The following is a 19,122-nucleotide window of genomic DNA, read 5'->3' on the forward strand; positions in this document are numbered from 1 at the left end:
ATTCCTCACACTCTATTTAGTTATGTGGGTATTCATCTATCTCCAAGACTAGACTCTAAGTTGCTTTAGATCAAGAATCCCATATTTTTACTTGTTTGTTTCCCAACTCCTGTGGCAATACCTGATACACAACTGGCAAAATATATTTGTTGATTGTTGAATGATGACTTGAGAGAAGAAGCCCTGAGAAAATAGCAGAATGTCTTACAGATCAATGTTAAACTCTTGCTAACTAATTTGTAATTTCATTTTGGATCTTTACAAAGATCCAAAGACTCTGCTAACACTTCACATCCTAATAGAGGAAGAAAATGCTTATTTTTTTAGAATCTGATAGAGAGAAGCATGCTAATTTGCTTTCCACTAATTTCAGATTTGTAAAAATGTAGACAAGGACTGAGCTTCAAGTTTAACAAATATGTTTTCAAAGATTGTACAGTTTCTCTTGTATTGTAGGCAAGAATGTTTACATTATTCAAGGAAACAAATGTTTTAAGTACTAATTTAAAGGAAAGAAATTCATATGGTGGTTACTAGTTATTCTCATATATTTATTAAAGTTTTATATTATAAATGTGAGATAAAACTTATAGAATAAAGAGGGAGACTGGGAGAAGCCAAGATGGTGGAACAGCATGGAAGTTTTTTGTGTGTCTCACGTCCATGAAATATAGCCAGACCAACACTAAACCATCCTACACACCTAGAAAACTTATTGGAGGATTAACACACAGTCTGCACAATCTGAACCACAGAATTCAGCAGAAAGAAAAAAAATTCATTTTTATTTTCAATTTTTATTAAAAATATTTTCTTTAATTTTTATTACTATATTTTTTACTTTTTTGTAAATTTTTCCAAATTCTATTTTACTTCCATCATTTTATTTTAGTTACTTCAATGTATTCACCTTTTCAAATTTTCAAACAATTTCCTTTTTTCTTTTTCTTTTTTCTTTTTCATTTATTTTCTTTTTCTTGAATACAGAAAGAGAAAAACTTATTTTTACTTACAATTTCTATTAAAAATATTTTTATTTAATTTTTTACTATATTTTTTGCTTTTATGTAAATTTTTCAAATTCTATTTTACTTCCATCATTTTATTTTAGTCTACTACAATGTAGTCACATTTTCAAATTTCAAAACGATTTTCTTTTTTCCCTTTTTTTGTCTTTTATCTTTTTCATTTCTTTTCTTTTTCTTAAATACAGAAAAAGAAAAATGTATTTATTTTTAATTTTTATTAGAAATATTTTTCTTTAATTTTTTCTACCATATTCTTTACTTTTGTGTATATTTTTTCAAATTCTATTTTACTCCCATCATCTCATATTAGTCTACTTCAGTGTCTTCATTTTTTAAAATTCTCCAATGATTTCTTTCTTTTTTTTTCTATCCCCCCCTTTTTTTCTCTAATATGTCAAACTACTTTAAACACCCAGACCAAAACACACCTAGGATCTAGCATCATTTATTCAATTTGTGTGTGTGTGTGTGTTTTTAATTTTTTAATTTTAATATTTTTTAATTTTAATTTGTTTAATTTCAATTTTTCTACCTCATTAATTCCTTTTCTCCCTTCAAAATGACAAAATGAAGGAATTCACCCCAAAAGAAAGAACACGAAGAAATGACAGCCAGGGATTTAAACAACACAGATACAAGCAAGATGTCTGAACCAGAATGTAGAATCACGATAATAAGAATAGTAGCTAGAGCCAAAAATAGATTAGAATCCCTTTTCTGCAGAGGTAAAAGAAATAAAAAATAGCCAGAATGAAATTAAAAATGCTATAACTGAGCTGCAATCACGGCAAGGATGGATGAGGCAGAAAAGAGAATCAGCAATATAGAGGAAAAACTTACAGAGAATAATGAAGCAGAAAAAGGAGTGAGTTTGAGGCAAAAGAGCATGATTTAAGAATTAGAGAAATCAGTGACTTATTAAAAATGAACAATATCAGAATCATAGGAGTCCCAGAAGAGGAAGAGAGATAAATGGGAGTAAAAGAGTTATGTGAACAAATCATAGTGGTAAACTTTCCTAACCTGGGAAAAGACACAGACATCAAAACCCAGGAAGCACAGAGGACCCCCATTAGATTCAACAAAAATCGACCATCAACAAGGCATATGATAGTCAAATTCACAAAATACTCAGTCAAGGAGAGAATCATGAAAGCAGCAAGGGAAAAAAAAGTTCCTAACCTACAAGGGAAAACAGATCAGGTTTGCAGCAGACCTATCCACAGAAATGTGGCAGGCCAGAAAGGAGTGGTAGGATATATTCAATGTTCTGAATCAGAAAAATATGCAGCCAGGAATTCTTTATCCAGCAAGGCTGTCATTCAAAATAGAAGGAGAGATAAAAAGTTTCCCAGACAAACAAAAATTAAAGGAGTTTGTGACCACTAAACCAACCCTGCAAGAAATTCTAAGGGGGATTTTCTGAGGGGAGAAAAGATGAAAAAAAAAAAAATATATATATATACATATATATATATATATATTTACACCAAATAAATACCAAAAGCAACAAAGAGTAGAAAGGACCAGAGAATACCACTAGAAACTCCAACTCTACAAGCATCATAATGACAATAAATTCATATCTTTCAGTACTCACTCTAAACATCAATGGACTCAATGGTCCAATCAAAAGACAGGGTAACAGAATAGATAAGAAAACAAGATCCAGCTATATGCTGTTTATAAGAGGCCCACTTTAGACCTAAAGACACCTTCAGATTGAAAAAAAAGGGGATGGAGCACCATCTATCATGCTAATGGCCAACAAAAGAAAGCCAGAGTAGCCATGCTTATATCAGACAATCCAGACTTTATTTATTTTTTGAAATATTTTTTAATGTTTATTTCTGAGACAGAGAGAGACAGAGCACTAGTGGGGGAGGGGCAGAGAGAGAGGGAGAAACAGAATCCAAAGCAGGCTCCAGGCTCTGAGCTGTCAGCACAGAGCCCAACACTGGGCTCGAACTCACAGACTGCGAGATCGTGACCTGAACCAAAGTTGGACGCTCAACCGACTAAGCCACCCAGGCGCCCCAGACAATCCAGACTTTAAAATAAAGACTGTATCAAGAGATGCAGAAGGGCATTATATCATAATCAAGGGGTCTATCCACCAAGAAGACCTAACAATTGTAAACATTTATGCGCCAAATGTAGGAGCACCCAAATATATAAATCAATTAATCACAAACATAAAGAAACTCATTGATAGTAATACCATAATAGTAGGAGACTTCAACATCCCACTCACAGCAATGGACAGATCATCTAATAAAAAAATCAACAAGGAAACATGGCTTTGAATGACACACTGGACCAGATGGACTTAACAGATATATTCAGAACATTTCATCCTAAAGCAGGAGAATATACCTTCTTCTCCAGTGCACATGGAACATTCTCCAAAATAGGCCATATACTGGGACACAAATCAGCCCTAAGTAAATAGAAAAATATCAAGATCATACCGTGCATATTTTCAGACCACAATGTTATGAAACTCAAAATCAACCACAAAAAAAATTTGGAAAGGTAACAAATACTTGGAGACTGAAGAACATCCTACTAAAGAATGAATGGGCTAACCAAGCAGTTAAAGAGGAAATTAAAAAGTATATGGAAGTCAATGAAAATGATAACACCACAACCCAAAACCTCTGGGACGCAGCAAAGGCACTCATAAGAGGAAAGTATATAGCAATCCAGGCCTTCCTAAAGAAGGAAGAAAGATCTCAGATACACAACCTAACCTTATGCCTTAAGGAGCTGGAAAAAGAACAGCAAATAAAACCCCAAAACAGCAGAAGACAGGAAATAATAAAGATTAGAGCAGAAATTAATGCTATCAAAACCAAAAAAATAGAACACATCAATGAAACCAGAAGCTGGTTCTTTGAAAGAATTAACAAAATTGATAAACCTCTAGCCAGTTTGATCAAAAAGAAAAAGGAAAGGACCCAAATAAATAAAATCAAGAATGAAAGAGGAGAGATCACAACCAACACAGCAGAAATAAAAACAATAATGAGAGAATATTATGAGCAATTATATGCCAATAAAATGGGCAATCTGGAAGAAATGGACAAATTCCTAGAAACATATACACTACCAAAACTGAAACAGGAAGAAATAGAAAATTTGAACAGACCCATAACCAGTAAGGAAATTGAATTAGTAATCAAAAATCTGCCAAAAAACAAGAGTCCAGGGCCAGATGGCTTTCCAGGGGAATTCTACCCAACATTTAAGGAAGAGTTTACACCTATTCTCTTGAAGCTGTTCCAAAAAATAGAAATGGAAGGAAAACTTCCAAACTCTTTCTATGAAGCCAGCATTACCTTGATTTCCAAAACCAAAAAGAGATCCCACTAAAAAGGAGAACTATAGAACAATTTCCCTGATGAACATGGATGTAAAAATCCTCAACAAGATATTAGCCAACCGGATCCAACAATACAGTAAAAAAATTATTCCCCATGACCAAGAGGAATTTATACCCGGGATGCAGGGCTGGTTCAATGTCTGCAAAACAATTAATGTGATTCATCACATCAATAAAAGAAAGGACAAGAACCATATGATCCTCTCAATAGATGCAGAGAAAGCATTTGACAAAATACAGCATCCTTTCTTGATAAAAACCCTCAAGAAAGTAGGGATAGAAGGAGCATACCGTGACATCATAAAAGCCATATATGAATGACCCAACACTAATATCATCCTCAGTGGGGAAAAACTGAGAGCTTTCCCCCTAAGGTCAGGAATAAGACAGGGATGTCTACTCTCGCCACTGTTATTCAACATAGTATTGGAAGTCTTAGCCTTTGCAATCAGACAACACATGTCTGGTTGCCATGCCCCATAATCTAAATTTAAATGAGTTGAAGTCATAGGAGAAATGCAGAGGGGCTGGTGGGGGGAGCAAGTAGAAGGGCCTCTACAACACCCACAGGGAAATCCTCTAGACTGCTGGGTGCTTAGCTCTCTTCATGTGGGTGTTTCTGCCCGCAGGCCTGAAAGGAATGAGCACAGCTCCCAAAGAATATATCAAATCACCACAGGATGAGTCCTGATTTGAGCTTGTTACAAAAATTCAGAATCTTCAAGAAAATCAACAAGAACCAAATAGTATATCTGCTTCATTTTAAAAATTCAGAAAGTTAAACATACTTATTGGGAATCTGTATCAGGAATCAACTATATATTAAACACTGTTCTAAAAAGCATAGGTAATATAATAAAAGAGTTACTAAACAAATCACCATGGGATTGAAATTAGAAGTGAATGTGGCAATAATTGTATCATAGAGAAATTAAAATGAAAATCATCATAACTAGGTTAATATGTGCATTTTCATTGTCTTCAACAGCATTGATTCCATTCTGTGTGCAGGCTATGTTATTTTAAGCTTTGCAATATAACTGTATCAGCCTCTAGCTAATAACAAGATGAATACAAAGGATTTAGGCCCATTCAGTATTCCAGAAGAAGTGAAAAATAATACATAGTATTTTAAGAAATGAATTAGCAGCAACTTTCTATACCTCTGCTGACATTCAGCACACAAGTCCACATTTATTTGGCCTCAGGAGATTGTTGTAACTGGAGGGGAAGAAAAATCAAAGAAACACATTTTTATTGAGCAGAAATCTGAGAAGTGTCAGTTTATTAGCAAAATTTGGGGCTATAATTTTAAAACTGTATTTTTACCAAACTAGTACTGACAGTATTGGGTCACTCTGAAAGAAATAATGGTTACATCATAAGTAAAGTTGTTAGGAAGAAGAATTTCTTCAGGACCATAAACAAGAACTGCTGTCCCATGGAAAATACTGGGTCTTTGAAGTGGCATCATGGAAGATTTTTGTAATATATCATAGCTTCACAAGAAATACCTTAAGCTTTTCTAGAAAGAAAAAATTAACAGCAATAATCTTTCTGAAAGGAATCTATGAAATGAATTTCTTCTACTGGATACCAAAGTAACTAATGTAGCTATTTAAACACCTTAAGCCACATATAAGCAGATTATGAATTAACATGTAGCCCCATAATAGATAATCTTCACTTTAAATGATAGCTGAGTTTGAGGTGCCTGGGTGGCTCAGGTGGTTGAGTGACCAAATCTGGATTTCAGCTCAGGTCATGATCATGGTTGGTGGGATCGAGCCCCACATTGGACTCTGTGCTGACAGCATGGAGCCTGCTTGGGATTCTCTCTCTCCCTCTCTCTGCCCTTCCCCCATTCACGTGCACTCTCTCTCTCTCAAAATAAATAAACTTTAAAAAATGATAGCTAAGTTTAAGATCGGATTTTTAAAATTTGTACAGAGAATCTTACTTTTGCCATCTCTTTAAAATTAAAGTGTATTTCCTTTTGGAGTTAAAGATAGTGTCTGTGAAGACTTGAGTTAAACACCTTTGATGATAAAATAAAACCTAGTGGTCAAGTCCATACTCTGCTCACCATCATGTTTTACAATAGCAAAAATGTGTGGAAAGACAAAGTTCATGCTTAGCCACTCACATGTTTTTAAACCAAATTATCTTCCTTCTTTTTTTCACAACTTTAAGAGATTCCTTTGCCATTCTCTCCCAGCCTGTCTATATATTTTCCCTGCCAAATCTGGGATTTCCTTAACATTGCCTTTAAGAATCCTTGAAATTGTTACACAGCTATTTTTCCCCAATTTTTGGTTACATTCCTTCCAAATGTATACATAGTTAGGTAATGCTAGCTGTTTAACAAACTATTTCCAAAATTTTGATAGCTTAACATAATATAAGTTTATTCTATGCCCATCTAATACTCTAATGTGTATGTTCCTTGGTTGGAGGGCAGGCTTCTACAAGGAGACTCAAGGACTTGGGCTATGCCGTTACGAAGGTCTACCATCCTCTCACATGGAGAAGGTATTCTTTCTTCCTAACAGCCTTACCTGGAAGTGATTTGTAACACGTATTCTTTTCATTAACAAAAATTTCCTGTAGCTGACTCAAATGCAAAGGGTGAGTAGAATAATTACCAGTGGATTATCTGCTTCCCAACCACAACTCTCTACTAAGAAAAAGAGAGCACTGAGTTTTATTAACAACAGGTAAATTTTTCTCCCCCCAATTTGCAGTAGAACTAAGCTGCAAACACACTTTGTCAGGAGGTAGCACTATTGTCAATTGATGGACTCCAGCCTTAAAAATCCTAATTTATATCTGAGTGTCTAGGCTATGCAAAATTGAGATGAGGAAATACATTGAAATTTCTTTATAGTACTTCAGCAAAACAGTAAATTTTAGAAACTAAAGATGACTATAGTAGTATAAAGCTTGAACCATGCTCTTGCATTACTCTTAGAAAAGTGGGCAGAGTTTTGTGTGTGTGGAGGGGAGGGGGTAATATTACTTTGCCACATTTATCCTTATAAACCTCTGAAAGGCAAAAGTTTGACTATCACTGGCTTCAAACTCCGGCTACTCTACATAAACTTCATCCCTTAAATCTGGGCACAAGTTCCAAAGCAAATTTATGAATCTTGTACAAATTTGAAAAATGGTATACAGTGTTCTCTGTGTCAGATTCTTAATTTAGTATTTTTTGATATTTTAGCTTCTAAATATCAAGGATGTCCTGATTGAAGTAGAGCTAAACATTAGATATGGCTCGTGGGTTGGGCTGGCTGAACTGTACTCCTCTCGTCTGTATATTTTTGTCAGCTGATAACTGACATAGAAAAAGGAAGCATTTATAAAGTGCCTTCCAGAAGAGATGACCTGATGGAATCCAAGTTGCCAAGAATGGTGGACTCCCCTAATCAAAAGGAAAGAGGATTTGGGTATGGTTTGCTCAACTGAAGAATGGAACCTGGACGCTAAAGAGTAGTGGTTTGGAGCTAGGCATGAGGGTCAGTACTTTACTATGACATTACTCAGATTCTTAGGCAGCATGTCAACCCTGGGGAGAAGCTCTGCACGTACCATCTCATTAAATACTATAACATGCACCCTAGCTGTGGGACCCTTATAAACAAGCCTACCTCACCTGGTTCCAAATTCTGTCACCCTGCTCCCAGTGTTCTCTGCTGATAGGTAAAAGCTCTGCCCTGCTAAGGTGCAGATCTCATCATCTGTACTAAATACCAGGGTTGCGTATACAAAGCTGTAGTATACAAGTCAGCAGTCACTAACAATGTAAGAAGATTGTTCCTCTTTTTGTATAATTTTCAGTTGGCAGAGAAGCTCTGTAGCCTATTTACCAGTCTCCTGTTACTACTTGGTACTGGCACAAATATTGTCCTTGGGATACAGTGTCAGATACATAAGATACCTAGTCAGACTAAGGTGCAAATCTTCACTCCAGCACCTGCTCCTTAAATGGGCCTCAGTATCCTCAAGTTTAAATACGCAAAATAGTAATATATGCCCAACTTCCATTAGAGGTTTTTTTTTAAGGATCAAGTGAGATAATGTTTATGAAAGTGTGTTGTGAAACAAAGTATTCTAAAAATTTAAATAAATTCTTTTTGTACTATTGTTGTTGGTACTTTGTAAAGGAAAATAGGAAAAACTATTTGTGAGAAAAAAAAGGCTTCTCTGAAATTCTTACTTCTCAAGAGATAGTAGTCAAAAGTATTACAGATGGCAAAGTCATTTTCTTTTGAGTAAAGCTTAGTATTTTGTTACATCTGATGAGGAACAGAAAAGACAGGATTAAGAGAGAAGCATTAGCCATGACTGAAAGAGAAAGCATTGAGAAGTTCTTTGTATGGGCATTTCTAGGTGAATGATATTACAAAGATGGTCCAACTAATATGAACTTTGTAGAAAATGTTAAATGATCTTTGAAGCAACAAATAATACATCTTGATACAGCGTGGTACGAGATACCTACTTTTTAAATGAAATGATTTAGGAATCTATTTTCAATTTGAGAAGAACCCATAATTCAAAGGGGTTAATCATCAATTATTAGTAGTTAGAATCTTGTTTGTAGCTAATAGGGGAAGTTTGAGACATTCTTCATGAACAGTTCATATTAAATTTTAAACTTCTTTTCTGGATGCAAAGAATATGAATGGCTGCATTACTGGCATGAACTTGGATGTCACCTTCAAATTTGTACCTGATAATTTTAAGACACAGTACACATTTTGAAAAATCCAACATTTAATTCAAGCTAAAGACAAACTCCTGGAATAAAATTTTTTTTCTATTTCATTTCTACCTCTATTCCATTTCATTAGCATCAATAGGGTAAATGGCATCCTAATGACTTAAAGTCATTAATATAGTTCACATTTAGTCATTTTTGAGTCTGAACTCATTTCAGCTTAGTCCATGTGAAAATATTCCTAATGAGATTGAAGTGAAGAGCCTGATGTCTGGATTTGATCATAGTTACTTCTTAATCAAGGAACCAGTTGAAAAAATATGAATGGGTGAACACTAGCTAACACCATAGCTAGGAAAGCAATCCAAAATGAATTTCCTGAAGATTGTGATTATTAAAATTCACCTTGCTATGCAAAGATTCACTCTTGAGCCAGATAATCTTTTCTTTGCACTTATCTTTTCAAATTTCCTAGGGAATGGATTTCCCAAAAATTCGTTTTTGACATATGTCCCCCAACTCATTTACATAATGCTGCACAAGGTTTAAAAGTTACTTTAAAAAATTTACAAAGAATAACTGTTCTTTTTCTGAAAGTTACTGAAATTGGTCAGTGAGTTAAGTGGCTAAGCAGGAATGAAGGGGAAAGGGAGAAAATTTCAGAGTAATTTCAAATACAAAAATCCATTCATCCACAAATGCCACTTTATCCTAAGAATTAGAAATTTAATAAAGTTTATCAAAACAAATGAGAAAATCTCATAACTTACTAAATTGTGAAAAATCAAATTAACATCATTTCTGCGATTACTCTATTTGCCCCAAGTTTCCATTGTCCCTCACCTACTTCAGTCCCTCATTATGTCAGCAATGTTTTCATAGCCTCCTAACCAATCCCCTATGTCCTTCCCTTCTGACAATCCTTTCACCACTGCCATCTGATCTTATTCCCACTTAATACCAAAATGTGAGTTTGAGCCCTGTGTTGGGCTCTGCGCTGGCAGCATGGAGCCTGCTTGGGATTCTCTGTCTCCTCTCTCTCTGCCCCTCCCCCCACTTGCACTGTCTCTGTCTCTCTCAAAATAAATAAAACTTAAAAAATTTTTTTAAAAATGTGAAAATGACCTCTGCTGCCTGTAGGTTGAAATTTCAACTACCAGGTTTTCAAGGGCCTCCATAGCAAGAGATCTCCCAACCTTTCTTGCCATATGCACTGCTTGGATTCTAACATCACTAATGTAGATGAGACTTAACAGGAATTATGATTCAATTAGATTTGATTAAATTAAACATGACTAGAAATATCTCTAAAGCATCTTGCATCATTTCTAGAAAATAGTAGGTATTAATAAATTATATCTGCCATTATTATTTTTGCTGTTAGTGTTATTGTTGCTTGTTATCTCTGCCTGGAATGCCTGCTCAGGTCTTATCCTTCTTTAAAACTCCTCAACTCAGGGGCACCTGGGTGGCTCAGTTGGTTGAGCATCTGACTTTGGCTCAGGTCATGATCTCATAGTTCATGGGTTCAAGCCCCTCATGGGGCTGTGTGCTGACAGCTCAGAGCCTGGACCCTGATTCAGATTCTATGTCTTCCTATCTCTCTGCTCCTCCCCTGCTTGCACTCTGTCTGTCTTTGAAAAATAAATAAACATTAAAAAATTAAGGGATGCCTGGGTGGCTCAGTCGGTTGGGTGTCTGACTTCGCCTCAGGTCATGATCTCACAGTCCATGAGTTCGAGCCCTGCATCAGGCTCTCTGCTGATGGCTCAGATCCTGGAGGCTGCTTCGGATTCTGTGTCTCCCTCTCTCTCTGCCCTTCCTCTGCTCATGCTCTGTCTCTCTCTGTCTCAAAAAGAAATATAAACATTAAAAAAATTTTTTTAATTAAAAAAAATTAAAGCTCCTCAATTCTAAGGATCATCTCTTCTTCACTGTGCCACAGCACAATATTGAAACCTTAGTTTATAACTCATCATTCTACTTTATAGTGGTGTTGTTTTGTTCTTTCATTGTCTATCTTTTCATTATGATAGTTAACTCTTGAGCAATAGAAACTGTATTTCCACCTTAGCATTAGGACTTTTAAAATATTATTTTGTATGTAACAAATAGTAGATGTTTGTTGGATTGAAGGTATGACATAGGAAAACCAATATAATATGTTCAAATAAACTGCAAATTTATGTTTTTAAATATGGCTATGGTAATCAATAACATATTGTTCCAAATGGGGACACTTTTAGCATTTTAGAGTTAGAGAGGATATTACTTCTTATATGGGGATAACAGGTACACACTGGAATGTATGGTCATCATGACCAAAAGAAAACTCCATGAAAACACAGCTAAATAGTGCAAAGATTATCCTAATTATATTACTTCTTCCTTTTGGCCATCATGAAACCAACACAGTTGCAGAGAGAAAGTTGAGTCTGATCAAATTTTTAAAATATGGAAGTGTTCTAATAGAAGCAATTGGAATATGTATCAGAGTTTGAAAGTCCTTGAAATTAGCTTGAGTTGACCAGACTACAGATTTGAAATGAGTTCCCTTCTCCCATTCACCTGGAATGGAAAAGACAGACTATTTTAAATTTGCCTTCCATGTTGATCAGGAATATAATGGGGGGAGTGTCCCTGGGCAGAGAAGCATGCTGCCCTTGCCTTAAATTCTAAAACCCTTGCCTTACCTCTCCTCTATTTCCAGAACTTCTTGGGTTTTAGCCACATAAGCTGTAGCGTTCACATCTAAGTGCATTTTTCTGTTTCCACCCTCCTGTCTTATCTGTTAATGCTCGGTGACTTTTTTAAAAAGGTTTTATTCACCCTCAGTACATCCTAAGTGAGAATGTTTTGGGGCCATTAATGATGTTGCCCACAGAATGTGAAGGAAGGCATTTTCCAAAGAGGGGTGTGGTGTCGGTGGAAGCAGCCTTGTGTAGGTAGAGCAGGAGGTTATGTGAGTCAGAGAATTTGCAGGGTCCACACTGAAGTCAAGAGGACTCTGATGAAGTAGGGAGCAATGCTTTCCATCCCAGATCTCTTAGAGACAGGACCTCAGTTGAATTGTTTAGCAGTGACCTTTAAATCACTGTGTGAGCAGCTAGTCAGTCAGCAGCCAACCAAAACTCAGAGTGACCATTATATCACATATGGTTTAATGAACAGCTGTTAGTATTTTTCCAGGGAAACACTGAACTTAGAGCTAGGAGACTAGAGCCCAGGATGTGATCTAGGTAGGGTCACCAACCAGCTGTGTGACTTTCAGCAAGTCACATAACAACCCTGTGTCTTGAGTTACAGAAGACAGTAACAATCATTGAGTACATCATAATAATGAGAGTAGATGGGAAATCACTTGTTAAATTGTAAATCACTTCAAATGTCCTGTCCTCTATTATTAAAGTAGGCCACCTTATTCCCTATATGTTATACTTTGAAGCCTTTGAGATATGATTGTTTCTTTTAAGTACTGTTCTGAGTGCAATTAAGCTGTTTCTTTTCATGATTGCAATTTTTGGGCCACATTACCTCAAGACAAGTATTATTACTTAATGAAAAACAAGTAAATGGATTTTGCTTTTCAAATTAAGAAAATTAGCTTGAGATGATATGGCTTTTGACAGCAATAATGCTTGTGAGCCAAGCTGTCTAATTTGGAATGCAGATACACTCAACTCTATGTAGGATTTAATTGACTCTAAAAAAAGAGTACATTGTTTTTGAAGCACTATGGTATCTTAATGTGACTAATTTCATTAATAGTTTGAGGGGAAAATACTAGAATTTTGATCCAGTTCAGCTCTGCCAATCAGTTCTCTGTGACCTGTGGTAAGTCACTTAACAAGCTAGGTCTTAATTTCATTTGCAAATCACTTGGAGTAGATAATATCTAAAGTCCTTTCTAATTCTAAAACCCAGACTATTTCGTAGCCATTATAATTTTAAAAGCAATTTTAAATTGAAATCCTTTTTCCCCTTTTATTAAAACTAATAAATGCTTGGTTGGGATTAATTTACCCAGCACCAACCAAATGACAGATCAATGACAGTATTTACAAAATGAAGTTGTCAAAATGAAAGAGTGACTTTTTGGGAAAGAGTATTAAAGTGCAATTGACTTTGAAATAACCTGCCTAGGCATGGCTCACAAATTCTATCCAAAGCAACATTTTGAGACTGTTTGCTTAGTATGCAAATTAAAATCATCATTAAAAGATCAGTGGCCATGTGGTGGTTCTATGATTAATGATTTCCACGGCCAAAGGGAGAGATCTGAGTTAATTAGCTTCCCTGATCTCGTGCCCTCTTTGCCTCCTGGGACAGAATCCAGTGCAGAGGTGTTTCCTTGGGGGAGATGGAGGGATCCTCAGTAGTGGATGCCAGACTCTTAAACTGACCATGGTGATCTTATCCAATTCATCACCCAGCCTTTTTAGTTGAAGGAAGGTCATTCCTTGAAAGACAAAGTGATGATGATCTTGGTGAAGAACCAGAGTTATTAGGTCACTGTATCTTAATCCCTGATGGAAATCAAGGTAATAAATTGTGGAAATAAAAATACTTACCAGGAATTAAGAAAAAAATTCCAATTTTTTTTAAAGGAAAAAGTCCACACACTTTTTTTTTTTTTTTGCATATTCCCCTCTCTGTTTTTGCTTCTTTGTTCTTACCTTTACCATAGACATCTCTGTGTAGTAGAAAAAACAGTCTCTTGGCTTTCCCACTAACTTGTTTTATAATCCTGGCAAGTGAGTAATTCTCTGGGACCATTTCTTTGCATGCAAAAATGTTTCTAGCTTTAGCAGCTCTTCAACTCAGTGACTCCATAACTCCTTTTATTAAAAAAAAAAAAAAGACGTAAGGCTATTTATGAAGTCTGAAGATTACGGAAGTCATAGGTCAGAAATTGGTCAGGCAAAGAGGATTTAAGACAAAGCAAGGATGATTGGGGGTTTGAAGTCTCAGTCAAGTGGTCTGTGACCAACTAGGTCAGCAAGAACTAGAGTTGCTGGAAAGACCTAGGCTGTTTGCACTTTACCTGAAAACTGTCATTCCTACCCTGGACACTTGAGTTACTCAAATGAGTCAGTTCTGGAAGTTTTAACCCAGTCTCATATTATTCCAGTCATCTTCACCTCTACTCTGTGATTGCCAAGCTCTGATGGCAAAAATAATGCAAACACTCAAACTGATATCACCAAAATCCTGACCCTTCATCAGTCATCCCAAACCCCACTCCACTTTCTCTCTCTCACCCCTCCTTCTGAGCAGAAAACTTTTCTCAACCTCACAGAAAAAAATAGATTTTTTTTTTACCAGGATCTTTTCCATGTTTCTCTATTTATTAACTTTCCTCCCAGCATATAAATTTGGTTGTTTTCCCTTCTTAAAAAGTAATCCTATGTTCTCTTGTGGTTACTTATCTATTAATTTCCTTCCTTTCATGGCCAATCTCCTAAGAAAGGGTTTGGTGCTCTTTCTTACTCACCTTCTATTTGTTTTTCAATCAGTTCTGTGTGGACTTGAGTTCCCTCAGAAGCAGACTCTGGGACAAGGATTCAAGTACAAATAGATTCTTTGGAACTTGATCCCAGGCAACACATTAGAGGTAGAAGAAAGCAAGACAAGGAAGAGAAGGATGCCAATCCAGGGTGTATAATCAATCACTTTTATGCTGAAAGTTCTCAAATCTGTATCTCCAGGTAATGTCCCAAATTCTAGGTCTTTATTTGTAAATCTACTAAATGGCTCTAACTAAATACCCATGGCATCTCAAACCTGACATCTACAAATATTGGTGTCATGGGTTCAAGACCTGGCTCTTCTACTTAACTACATGTGTAAATAACATTGAGCAAGTTATTTAACCTCCATAATTCCCAGATTACTTCTCTATAAAAACAGGGACAATAATAGTATATCAATATTGATACAATACCGTGATTTGATAATTAAATGAGGTTGTTTGTATTAAGCACTAAGCATAGCGCCTGGTATGTAAGAAGTTATCAGTAATCATTGGCTTCCATTTTTAATGTAATAAGGCCTTTCTCCACAGACCAATTTATTAATATAAATTGCCCATCTTTGTTAATGACATTGCATACCCACTTAAATCAGAAATTTCCAATCATTCCAGAATCTTTTACCTACTCTGAACATCAGGCACCATATTCTGCCAGTCCCACCTCCTACATATTTCTTAAATTTGTCGTTTCCTCATCATCCTTTTCCCTCTGCTTTAACGTCACCCCTTGTCAATTCTTACTTAGATTAAGATTCCTTAGGGGATTCTTCCTGTCCACAAAACATAGCATAGTATCTTACACAAAGTAACCATCTAATAAATGTTTGAATGAATAAATATCATCAAATTATCTCTATTATAATAAATAGTACCACACTACTAGATGCCTAGGAATCTTCCCTGATTCCACTTTATTCCTCATAGCACATGCTTAATTCATGGTAACCTGTTGCCTCTGCTTTCAAAATATACCCAGAAGCCAAGCATTTCTCAATACCTCCCCTAATACATTCCTGACTTAAGACCAGACTTGTCTGTCTACTCAGTCTGTCTACTTCTCTTGCCTTTCTCTATGTCTGCCACATGGAAACTGGAGTGATCAAAGCATAAATTAGATCTTACCGTGCCTCTGCTTAATACCTTCCTGTGGCTTCTTAATAAATTCTTTAATATCATCTGCAAGGACTCCAAAGTCCCCCACTGACTTCTCTCACTTTATCTCTTCTTGTCTCTTCATTCATGTTATTTTTCACTATGGCCTTTGTTCTGCACCTGGAGCACACCAAATGTGCACTTTTTGCAATGCTTTTTTCTGTTTGGACCAGCCACTCTTCCTTGGGGCTTCACATAACTGCATCTTTTTCATCATTCAAGTCTCTGGGTGCCTGGGTGGCTCAGTCAGTTGAGCGTCCGACTTCGGCTCAGGTCATGATCTCGTAGTTTGTGAGTTCAAGACCCACGTCGGGTTCTGTGCTGACAGCTGGGAGCCTGGATCCTGCTTTCAATTCTGTGTCTCCCTCTCTCTGCCCCTTCCCCGCTCATGCTCTGTCTCTCTCTGTCTCTCAAAGATGAATAAACGTTAAAAAAAAATTTTATCATTCAAGTCTCAGTTCTCCACACTTATCACTGCCTAATTTACATCTTTACATCTTATTATCTATCTCTGCAACCCCACTCCTAGAGTGTAAGCTACATGAGGCAGAATTTATGTCTATAATTGCTGTCTCCCAGGACTTGAAACAATGCCTAGCACATAGTAGGAGCTCAATAAGTACTTGTCAACAAAAATATTTACTCTGTTCAAACCCTAGGCTCTTGTAGGACACTAAATGGTAATAATAAAAGAGAGAGAGAGAGAGAGAGAGAGAGAGAGAGAGGCAGAGAGGGGTTAGAAGATATCAACAAGAACATCAACAACACTAACAAGACCTTAAATGCGTATAAATAGGGATGTGAAATGAATTAGAAAATAAATAGGAAATAGCTAATTTGTTAAGATGATAAGATTGTGTGTGTTTCCTTTTAAGAAATTCTTTAATTATCATTAATGTAGAGTATTAAATGAAAATTATGAGTTGAGTACTATGGCAAAATGTCCTGTGGCAATTCTCAGAAGGAAGCATTTTATGACCAGGGTAGTCTGAGAAGACAAACTACTGTTACTCAAGGCATTTAGTAGACAAAGAAACTATTTGAAATAGTATATAATGAATATTTTTCTTCTTTAGTTTATTTTCCAATAATGGTTCTGAAAATTTTTAATGACAATAATGTTAACATCTTAATGAAATAGAACATTTAAAGTTCTCACTCACTGATGGGCTGAGTTGATATAAGTTTTATGTGTGTGCATGAAGGGGCAATTAGCAGACATATAGGAAGATGCTTCTGGTTTGGGGCCTCTGGCTGCTCATCATATTGCAGGTGGCATAGCCACTTGTCACAGCCTCCCCGTTCCACTTAACCTGGAAGTTCTAAACAAGTTTCTGCGGTTCTCTTGATTTCCCTTGAGAGTCCCTGTACCAAAAGCAGCTCTTATGGTAAACTTGAAGTGAGAAACAAATTGGTCAGAGAACACTTCCATGATTCCCATTACTAGAAAATGCTGCTTCTTTTAAAATTATAGCACAGATTTTCAGTGTAATTTAGAGACAAAAAAGAAAGAAAACTATTAGAATATTTTTTAAAAGGGAGGGGCAGGAGAATGAATTTCCTTGTTTTGGTGTTGTTATGATTGAGGAGAGAGTTTCAGCAGTCAACACAAATGAGATAATTTTGTCTTCATAAACCACTCCTTGGTTGCTACTTAGGTCAATAATGATAAAGTAGGATACATGAAAATCACTTTACAAATTAGTTTCTCATGATTATATGGCTTAGCCAAACAAAAATAAGTAAATATAGATAATTCTGTCAATAGTAATACAAAATCTGAGAAATAGTCTCATTCTCATTCCCCAGAACCAGACAATGACAAATCAGAACAGTTAGAAAAATTAGCTGGTGGTTTCCTATTTCTTCACCCCAAATACTGGTAAATATAAATTTTATATTCATTTAGACTTTAGCATTGACATTGGCTGTTGTGGCAGAAATTGCCAGCTAATGTCACCAAATCTTTCCTTTTCTTGCTGGATACTCAGGTAGACTGTATTTCCCAGCCTCCTTTGCAGTTAGATGTGGCCATGTGAGTAAACTTTAGCTAATAAAATGAGATTAAAGTAATGTATATCCTTTTAGAACTGGTCCATAAAACCTTCCATACATAATTTTCATTGCCCTTTTCCCTTCCAATTTGATGCAAATGAACACAATGGCTTTGGAAGCAGCATGTTGAAGTTATAGAACCACAAGATAGGAGAATCTGAGTCGTTGAACTATTTGGTAGAAAGCCATTTGTCAAGCAGGGTTTTACCTAAGTGAGAAATGAGTTTCTCTCATGTTAAGCTTCTGAGATATGAGATTCATCTCTTACATTCGCTAGTGTTCCCTTTACACAAATACACCTGATTACAGTTGTTGCTTTTTAATTAAAGGTCCTATTGGTTCTGTCACAAGCTTTTCATAAAAAGTGCTCAGAATTTTAAACAGTATTTTTAAACTCATAATCTTACTTTTTTTTTTTTTACTCTGTATGTAACTTAACAACAATTCCCAATTGGGAAAATTCTGTCCATTAATACATATTATATAACTTCCCAGAAAGCTAAGAGCTTCCTGACTGAACTTTTTCTAAGTCATATAAATTTATACACTGATGACTTTTTAGGCCACTTTATTAACAATTAAAGTCAAATAGTTACATAGTTCAGAACTGTGGGCATATATTATAAAGGAAATAAAGAAGTAAAATCATTATGTTAAGTAATTCTAAGGTTTCCAATATTTATCCCCAAATGGTGTATTGAAATAAATCTCTCTCAAATGCTTCTGAGATCAGGTCATGGATCTTCATTTTCAAGCAATTGGTAAAACAATATCTTTAAAAAAAAAAAAAAGGACACGAGGGCACATGACCAATAGATGAATGAATAAAGAAGATGTGGTATACACACACACGCACACACACACACACACACACACACAGAAGAATATTATGCAGCCATAAAATGGAATGATATCTTGCCATTTGCAACAACATGGGTGGACCTAGAGGGTATTATACTAACTGAAATAAGTCAGACTGAGAAAGAAAAATACCATATGACTTCACTCATGTGGAATCTAAAAAAACAAAACAGGGAGCCTGGGTGGCTCAGTCAGTTGAGCGTCCAACTTCAGCTCAGGTCATGATCTCTTGGTTTGTGAGTTTGAGCCCCATATCAGGCTCTCTGCTGTGAGCATAGAGCCTGCTTCAACCCCTCTATACCCACCCCCTTCTCTGCCCCTCCTCTGCTCCCCCATGCTCTCTCTCTCTCAAAAATAAATAAACATTTAAAAAAGTCTGTTTAAA

General features: G+C 35.9%; 1 long non-coding RNA gene across 1 annotated transcript in view; it reads left to right on the forward strand.

Annotated features, from left to right (window-relative positions):
* Nucleotides 1–6,872: 6,872 nt before the first annotated feature.
* The window catches only part of LOC122229740, a 35,631-nt gene continuing 23,381 nt past the window's right edge, over nt 6,873–19,122 (forward strand). The window contains exon 1 of the long non-coding RNA XR_006207124.1: nt 6,873–6,945. This is a non-coding gene — a long non-coding RNA (uncharacterized LOC122229740). The remainder of the gene's footprint in view (nt 6,946–19,122) is intronic.

This window comes from Panthera leo, chromosome C2 (genome assembly GCF_018350215.1).
Source record: "Panthera leo isolate Ple1 chromosome C2, P.leo_Ple1_pat1.1, whole genome shotgun sequence".
NCBI classification, from domain to species: domain Eukaryota; kingdom Metazoa; phylum Chordata; class Mammalia; order Carnivora; family Felidae; genus Panthera; species Panthera leo.